This window comes from Sminthopsis crassicaudata, chromosome 3 (genome assembly GCF_048593235.1).
Source record: "Sminthopsis crassicaudata isolate SCR6 chromosome 3, ASM4859323v1, whole genome shotgun sequence".
Taxonomy (NCBI): Eukaryota; Metazoa; Chordata; class Mammalia; order Dasyuromorphia; family Dasyuridae; genus Sminthopsis; species Sminthopsis crassicaudata.
Window position 1 is genome coordinate 209,958,155 of NC_133619.1, and position 10,019 is coordinate 209,968,173.

Here is a 10,019-nt window from a genome sequence, read left to right on the forward strand (position 1 = left end):
ATATTGTATTTATAATAGAAACACATCAAAGTTGTCAAAGTACAAGGTGCTCCAAAGTCTTAGTTCTATTAAAATTTAAAACTATATTAAGACTTTAGATTTCTAGTATTTCATTTCCTTTAGTTTTCAGTTAATACAATAACTTTTATATTAGGTCTCTTGGATTTTGTTCCAGGTCACTTATTTTTAAAATGAGATATTTTATATTTTCTTCTATTTTTTTTCTTCTTTTGATTTTGTTGGACTGATTTTTAAAAAAATTTCTTAACAGCAATTTATATTTGTATTTTCTAGTTACATGTAAAAATAAATCTCAAAAGTCATTTTAAAGATTTTGCATTTCAAAAAGTCTCCTCCCCTCTTTTGCATATCCCTTCCTTAAGAGAGAAGACATGGATAATCATGTTAAACCTATTTATTAGTCATATTGTGAAAGACAAATCAGAATAAAACTAATAAAAAAGAAAAATAGATGAAAAAGTGAAAACAGTCTGTTTTGATCTACATTCATGTACTTTAGTTCTTTCTCTGGATGTAAATTGTATTTTCTATATGTCTTTTGGGATTGTTTTTGGATCACTGTAGCACTGAAATGATTTATGTAATCATACAACACACTGCATTGAGGTTAACAGCATAACGTTCTGGTTGTGCTCATTTACTTAACATCAGTTCATGTAAGTCTCTCTCTCTCTCTCTCTCTCTCTCTCTCTCTCTCTCTCTCTCTATATATATATATATATATATATATATATATATATATGTATTTTTTTTTCTGGGAATGCCCTGCTCAACTTTTCTTTGTAGAATAATAGTATTTAATTACATTCATATGCAACATATCAGCTATTTCCCAATATGCAACATATCAGCTATTTCCCAATTGGTGGGCAGCCCTTCAATTTCCAATTGTTTGTCACCACAAAAAGAGCTACTGACTAATTCTGGAGGTCTCTTAAGAGTCATTAGTTTCCCCTTGCCCAGATTCAGTTTTGGAGCAATTATTTTCTTCAGTTATTTTCTACTTTTCCATTTGGTCAATTCTACTTTTAAATAATTGTTTTCTTCAGTCAATTTTTTTGTTTCCTTATTTGGGTTGTGGAGTCTTTTTTCAGCATTCTCATTTTTTCCCCCAAGTTTATCAGTATCTCCCTCTTACTTGATACTTAAAATTCTTTTTGAGTTTTTCCTAATGGACTTTCTGGCCTTCAAACCAATGGATATTCCCCTCTAAGCCTTCACATGTAGGCATCTTAACATTATTACCTCCTACTGAGTTTGTCTTTTGAATCTTTCCTGTTGTGATAGATAGTAGTGTTTTTTCTTTCTTTTTTTTTTTTTTTTGTGGTAAGGTTTCTTTTGTGGTTTTGCTCTCTGTTTAGAGTTGAGCTCTCCCCCTGGGGTATAGGGACTGCCCCAAAGCTTCCTGGCCTAGGGGCCAACCAAGGGCCTAGCCCAGTCACTGGCTTGCTGTGTCTGGGCCTCTGGTGCTGCCAACTGACCCACTGCACTAGGATGGCCTGTCCCTATTGTGCCCTGCATCCACACTGTCAGGTTTTCTGTCTTACTGGGGCTGGAGGCCTCACAGTAGGCCAGTTAAGCCACTGCTTCAGGGCCTCAATTGCTGGTCTGTGGTATGCCTGAAAGATATACTTGCCAGGATAACATCTGCATTGGATTGTGCTCCTCTTTTATCAAAATGAGTTAGACCTTTCCTGAAATCCTAAATTATCCTGAGCTAGAAACATTTTTCGCTTTGTTTTTGTGGATTCTGTTGCTTGCTCCCAAATTCTTTTAGAGGCTTGTTTGATCACTATTTTCAGAATGAAAAGGGAGGAGGGCTCAAAATACATCCTGGCTTCTTACCACCAACTTGACTCTCTGCCCTACACAAAAATTGGGAGTGCTGCAAAGCAGATTAAAATGTTATCAGGAACAAAAATGTAACACAACAGAGAGAATGTTAATTTATGGGTTTCTAAGTAAATGTGTGGCCTCTAGGGAATTCTGAAACCTTTTTCTATTTGATCACCACAGGTATAAGATATAATAGCTAACACCATTCATATTTTTCAGAAAAGAATATAAATGTCCCACTATTTTTGTAGGAATACATTTCTAATGAATTAGAATCCATCTCTATCAAAATCCTACTTTGAGATCTCAATGTATTTAGGTAATTATGAATTTATTAAAGCTATACAAAATTAATCATGAGTTCTGATTCATCTTGCTGAGTTAGGTTTTAAATGTGGACCAAGGGCTTGATTGCATTTTTGTCATTTGTCTGATAAGGTATTAATGGATTATTGTATTTGGATGAATATTTATTCATAGTAACCCCTCAAACAGTAACTCTTCAAAATATTCCTCCACCAAGGAATAAGAGGATGGTCACAATCAGTAGTAATGGAAAGATTATTTCCACGAATCAAATTTCTATTTCTTCAAATACTGATGTGAATCCATCTTAAAGATTTATGGAAATGGCATTTGTCACCTATGATACAAACAATTTCAACCTTGGTCTGCAAAGTGGGGGATGCAAAGGGGGAGCAAAGCTGAACCCCAAGTGGGCACACATGGGCCTGATTTTCTAAAGAGTGATAAGAATATCATTGTATGATATGACTGTATCCATTAACCTTAACATCTAGGAAAAAAAAATCTCAAAATGAATCATCAGAGTAGCAGTTTGTCTTCACTTTGAGGAGATATCACTTTGGAGCCAGTGAAAATCCATCAAGAACAAGTCACTGACACTCTTAACTTCTTTCATTCTAACTGTCTCTTTAACTGTCAGTTTAACTGCCATTGTCACTTGACTTCTTTTCACTTTTTGACAGTTACCAGATTGATATTTCAGGAGTTTCCACAAATTTAGCTTACCTGGATTTTAGCAAATTCCTTTTGATTATCTATTGAAATATTTCTTGGGGTTAGAGAGATTTGGATTTGATGGGAGCATGCAATTATATAAACTGAGAATTTACTGAAATGGAAGATGTGAATTTATGGGTATTAATAAAGGCATGGAAGGTTGTCTCCAGTCAAGAATGTCCCAGTTCTCTGCCCATGGCCTGGTCAATTTATCATTTATGTTAATAATTTAAAAAGACAAATGTAATGCTTCATCAAGTTTGTGGATCATATGAAGTTTTTGTCATTAAAACTGATATCCTTAATGATCTTCAATAGGAAATATGGGGAAATCTTTTAAGATGAAGCTTTTAACTGATATACAAAGTCTTGTACTTAAGTAAAGCAATAAACTTGCCAGTAGAAGATAACAATGTAAGAAATTCAAGTTTGGAAGATTTTTTGATTTGTTTTTGTTAATCATTTTGGGGTTTGGGGGATAGTGAGCTTAATTTGAGTCAGTAATGTGGAATATGACTACCAAATAAGTTAAGAATTTTTACAGATAAATTATAAAAGCAAAAGGTTCTCAATAAGAACAATATACTCCATTTTGGTTTGATTCAATTTGAATAGTGTATTCAGTTTCAAATCTACTTTTGTTTTAAAGGCCCGGCTCTCCCCATCTTGTCAAGACTGGAAGTGTAGGAATAATATTTATCCAGAGGATAGATTCTTTTGCTGCAGCATGATAGCTTTGACCTGCTCTTTTTTTTAATCTGCACCAGTGTGCAAACACTTGTGACCCTTTATTCCCAAGGGCCCAAGAGTATGAATATGATTGGCTTACATCACTACTGCTCAGAATTGCCAAACTCAAGGGCTCCACACGCTGCAGCTCTTTCCTATCTGTTCCCATCCCCTCTTCGCCTAGCATTATGGGTAGAGCTGCCTCCAGACCAAAAGCACCAAGAGGTATTCAACGGTGATAACCAGCTCTGGACTGGGACATAGGCTAATAGTCTGATGTCTTTGGCAATTTTCTTCCTGACTAGTCCATTATCATCAATTTTCACACAGTAAGGGGATAGATATAATTTCCCACAAACTCCACCTTTTTCAGCCAACAAGTAGCCTGATTCTAATCTCTGTCTGAGTCCTGCTTCTCTAGCCTGAGTGACCTGTTCTGCTAGCAAATCCAGTATCTTTGTCATCTGGTTAATAATTATTTCAACCACAGACTGGGGTCTAATGAGTCTATTCAGCATACAAATTGGAATTTTGTATTTCCACATCCCATCTGGGGCCATCTATCACTCCAACAATTCGTGTCCCCCCCTTCACAAAGAAAGATGCCTATTATGAAAGTCAGCAACAACAGAAATGCTAAAAGAAACAGACAGACATTCATCTAGCAACAGACAGATGAATAAGCCAGATACTCACATGCCTATTTATTTAGGATGTAATGACAGATATTTTCAGTTTGAAAAGTGCAAGATCTTATATATTTGAATTGTGCTCATGGTTTCTACAGACCATAGGTCCTGTTAATAGAAATAAGCTATCACAGGAAAAGCTGGGACATGATTACAATCAAAAACTTGGGCCTCGGCCTAAGAGCATATACATGACAAGACAAAGCATCCTGAGCTCAGTTTGACTTAGGCTATTGTTTGCAGTCAAAATTCCACCTTATAACAGACTCAGAAATTGGTTAAGCAGGAATTTCCCAATGATTTGATTGTCCACTATATGGATGACATATTGCTAGTAGTAGCAATCTTAACTCCACTTCTGCCTTGTCCTCCCCAGTTTGCACAATTGTATCAATCATTGCCAAAGTATGAGTATCTCACTCCCAGCACTCCAAAGATTTCAACAGAAACTAGAGAGCCCAAGAATAAGAGAGCAGAAAGAACAGATCAGATAGACAGGCTTGAAAACCTTCTTGTGGCTTTCTTTCAGCAAGAGTCAGTTAAAACTCCCCCCACAGATTATACAGTTTCAATGAACATGATAATTTATCCTGTCAGTTTCTAGGGCATGCAAAACAGTGCAACTTTGCGTCAGTGGTATATTAACAGAGTAATACAACCGGTTAGGCAGGAATTTCCCAATGATTTGATTGTCCACTATATGGATGATCTATTGTTAGCAGTAGATGCTAGTGATGAAACTAACTCAGTTACAACATGTGCATCAAGCAATCCTCACTGCACTACAGCTCAATGGCTTATACCCTGCTTCTGATAAAATTCAAATTCAACCTCCTTTTTCTTATTTGGGATATGTAGTGGACAGAGTGTATGTTTCTCTACATCCTTCCCAATTGGATATGACCAAAGTGAAAACTCTGAACGATTTTCAAAAGATGATTGGACTGATACAGTAGATGAGATTAGTAGTTCCTATTCCACCTTCCCTAATGAAGGCCTTATATGACATATTACCCAGTGATCCTTCACTATTGTCCCCCTGCCAGTGGACTCCAGCAGCCAGAGACAGTCTTTACTCTATTCAACAATTATGGTCTCACATGTATAAATCCCTCCCTTCCAATTAAGTTAACAATTCAAAAAGGTGCCGCCATGTATGCCATGCTCCATCAAGGATAGAACCCTATTGAGTGGGTTGTACCCTCAAAGAACCACAAAGGTCATAGTACCGTGGACACACTTGCTAGCTGAATTTCTTTGGTCCTGTATACAAAGGACATTATGGCTTAATGGGACCTACCCAATTGTGCATGCTCCCATAACTGAACAACACATTTTAGCTATTGCACAAGACAATTTATTGTGGGCCTCCATGGTGTCCACTGTAAGCTTTAACCTACTTGTGATAGCCCGTTTCAAATGATCAGCCCCCTATGGGTCCCTCCTAAGATAATATCTACAGAACCAGTTGTGGGTCCAACAGTGTTCACTGACATCATCAAATTAGGGAAAGCTGTGATAGTGTGCCCTAATATCAATCAACAATGGGTTCTCCCAATGCCCTATGAGACTACTCAACAGATTCACTTTACCTTTTCCAGGTTCTTATGGGGAACTATTAAACCAGGTGACACCACCAGGCATACCATCTCACATCTGCATCACTGCTTCTCTCTTGCAGGCCTTCCATCATGCTTAAAACTGACAATGGCCCTGAATATTCCTCTAAAGGCTTTGCTCTCTTTTTACAGGAATTTGGGATTTGTCACTTCACAGGCCTTCCATATAACCCTACAGGTCAGGCAGTGGTTGAACGTGCCAACCACAGGCTGAAGACTGTGCTGCAAAAGCAAAAAGTGGGAGGTGGAGGGATAGGACACTTAACTCAGTCCCATTGGATGCTGCTCTCTACACACTTAATTTTCTTTAATTTAATTTTTAGCTATCGATATCCTTACACCAGGATGGCTCCAACACAATGGCAAGTGATATGGAAAGACATACCAGACAGGTCATGGAAGGGGCCGGGGTGGTGCACAAATGCGGGATAGGGTATACTTATATCATTCCAGGTCCTAATGAAACCAGACGGCGGGTGCCAACCTGCTCCTTGTGACTCCTGAGACCTCAAGAAAAAGAAGAAGAGCAAAAGGAGGCAGAAAAGGAGGACCAGGACACACCAATCTACCGAGAAGAGAGTGGAAGAGAAAACTGAAATGGTTGTATCATAAACTTGCTCTAATCAAATCCAAGAATTGGCAAAGCTTGTTGCTGACATTAATGTATTAGCAAAAAATTTTAGCCTCCCTAATGATGCTTGTCATGATATATCAGCATACAATGCCAATACCTTCATGGTTGTCTCATATTTTATTGTTAATCACTTTTTTATTATATTACCATTGCTTTTACCTTGTATTTTCCAATGCTTTCTCTCTCTCTTAAGATAGTCCCTTGCAGGACTGATAGCCGAGTGGCATCCCCTACATAGAAAACAAAAAGGGGGAGATACTAGTGAACCTAGCAACAAGAATGCTAGAGAACAGACTAACAAGAGTCTGCATTAATCCTGTGACCCTTCATTGTGTACCTTGTACACAATGCCCCATTTGTATAGGCAACAACTGTGTACAAAGACAAGTCTTGTGCTACTTGACCCTTGTGGTCTTTGGCTGGTTGGATCTCAGTCAGTTCACTCTTGGGAATGGATGTTGAGGCCTTGGGTGTGATTTCTGCCTCACTGGCTGAAGGTCTGGGACACACCCTGTAGACACACCAGGACAGGCATCAAGCATGCACCAAATTGAGATTGCTTCCACTGTCTTAGGAGTTGGGCTCCTGGATACACAAGCTAAACAGATACTTGTTGTTTGAGCACATTGGCAAGGGAAATGAGAGGGATATAAGTACAGGACAGCAGAGGGAGAGGGAGGAAGCAGGGAAGCAAGGAAGCAGAAGAAGGGACAAGATGATGTAACCAAGCAATAAAGCTTCTTTAACTGCATAAGTGGTGTCAGACTACTGTGTCATATTCGGAGATGTCCAAAGGTCATAGAAGCAATGATAATTGTGGGTAAGTGCTCAGATATCAGTTGGTGTCAACAGGTCTGCACTAGCTGAGAACCCCAATAAATCAGGGGCCAAGGTTATCCTCCCAACTCTTGCTCAGATAAATCTCTACCTGTAACAATTCGGGATCCCGTTCCTCTGAGGAGCTTGTGGCATATTCTTTCAAGTGGTTGTTACTGACTTGATTATCCATCAGTCAATAATATCTGAATTAAAAATTCCAAATGATACCAGCTAGAGTCTCAAGAGATTTTTTCACAAATAGCAAGTCTCATTAATCAAAGTGTCAGGTGAATTTATCTCTCAAGGATCACATATCCTAAATAAGTATTGATTATAATCTGACATTGATAACAGTATTCATCCTAGAAAATTCATCCTAGAAAGCCCACAGCTTATCTTTCTATCCAAGTAGATGAGTTTAAATTCAACATTACCAAATCATTTTACTTTTAAGATGCTCAATAACCAATCTATGTCAAAATATGTCCAGATATTAACTAGTTGAAAGTGACAAAGACATGGACCACTAGTCTCAGAGTCTCCCTAAACAATTGGAACAGCTTTCATGTGACAATATAATCAATGAAACTCACATAGAATACAGAAATAAATGGAACTGTATTGATTTTACATTAAAGAACCCTATCAGAATTAGCATAATAGTTTCTTCATAAGAAAAATATTAATTCAACTTCCTCAGTGGAGGAGTCCCTCTATCACCAATATTGTTAAAATTCCTCTAAGCACAATCTCCCCTCCCATCAAAATCTTCCTAATTGCTCCAGTACAAAGTCAACTTTAGAGGTTATCAATTGTCTTTAACAGTTCATTCTTGAGGTTCCTCCACATGTCCTTTAATCTTGCTGTTCTAAAGCCTCCAAACTACTGTCTCTATCATCCTGGAGCTACTGGTTGCAAAGATGTTGTCTGGACCAGCAATTCTTGTTTCCTAAGAGCTGAAAGAGATGAAGACACTGCTAAGTTTCTTTAAAACTTATCCTTTGTGTCAAAAGAAGTGCTTCCCTCTGCCCTCCCAAATAAAGTAAACCAAACAGCATTTCATATGGGGAAAGTCCCAGATCAATTCTGGGGACAGTTCTAATTCTTTGATGAAACAATAGGCACACTTTTAGTTCAAGGCAATTTAGTCTCTAACATCAATTTATTAATCCACTTCTTAAGAACCTGATTCACATTCTTTCCACTTTCCCTGATGAGGGCAGATGCTCAAGTGCATGGAATTGTCACTCAATTTGTAATCCCTATTATTTCATTTTTATATTATAGCTTTTTATTTACAAGATATATGCATAGATAATTTTACAACACTGACATTTGCCAAGCCTTTTGTTCCAATTTTTCCCCTCCTTTCCCCATCCTCCTCCCCCAGATGGCAGGTTGACCAATACATATTACATATGTTAAAGTATAAATTAAATACAATATATGTATACATGTCCAAACAGTTATTTTGCTGTACAAAAAGAATTGAATTTTGAAATAGTGTACTATTAGCCTGTGAAGGAAATAAAAAATGCAGACAGACAAAAATAGGGGTATTAGAAATTCTATGTAGTTGTTCAGAGTCATCTCCCAGACTTCTTTCACTGGGCATAACTGCTTCAGTTCATTACTGCTCTATTGGAACTGATTTGGTTCATCTCATTGTTGAAGATAGCCATGTCAGTCAGAATTGATCATCATATAGTATTGTTGCTGAAGTATATAATGATCTCAGCAGCAGTTCATGTAAGTCTCTCCAGGCCTTTCTGAAAACATCTTGTTGGTTGTTTCTTACAAAATAATAATATTCCATAATATTCATATACCACAATTTATTCAGCCATTCTCCAATTGATGGGTATCCACTCAGTTTCCAGTTTCTGGACACTACAAAGAGGGCTGCCACAAAAATTCTTACACATACAGGTCCCTTTCCCTTCTTTAAGATCTCTTTGGGATATAAGCCCAGTAGTAATACTGCTTAATACTGCTGGATCAAAGGGTATGCACATTTTGATAACTTTTTGAGCATAGTACCAAATCACTCTCCAGAATGGCTGAATGTATTCACAATTCCACCAACAATGTATCAGTGTCCCTGTTTTCCCACATCCCCTCCAACATTCTGCATCATCTTTCCCTGTCATTCTAGCCAATCTGACAGGTGTATAGTGGTATCTCAGAGTTGTCATTTCTCTGATTAATAATGACTTGGAGCATCTTTTCATATGGCTAGAAATAGTTTCAATTTCTTATCTGCGAATTGTCTATTCATATCCTTTGACCATTTATCAATTGGAGAATGACTTCATTTCTTATAAATTAGAGTCTATTCTCTATACATTTTAGAAATGAGGCCTTTATCAGAACCTTTGACTGTAAAAATGTTTTCCCAGTTTATTGCTTCCCTTATAATCTTAACTGCATTAGTTTTGTTTGTACAAAAACTTTTCAATTTGATATAATAATTTTTTTCAATTTGTGATCAATAATCATCTCTAGTTCTTCTTTGGTTATAAATTCCTTCCTCTTCCACAGGTCTGAGAGGTCAACTATCCTATGTTCCTCTAATTTATTTATAATCGCATTCTTTATGCCTAGATCATGAACCCATTTTAATCTTATCTTGGTGTACAATGTTAAAGG

The 10,019-nt window shown here is 37.3% G+C and overlaps 1 long non-coding RNA gene across 1 annotated transcript; it reads left to right on the plus strand.

The window, feature by feature from the left end:
• Window positions 1-1,316: 1,316 nt before the first annotated feature.
• LOC141560981 (uncharacterized) lies at window positions 1,317-7,300 on the plus strand. Its single transcript, XR_012487927.1, has 2 exons — window positions 1,317-3,938; window positions 6,371-7,300. It is a non-coding gene; the product is annotated as an uncharacterized LOC141560981 (long non-coding RNA).
• The last annotated feature ends 2,719 nt before the right edge of the window (window positions 7,301-10,019 follow it).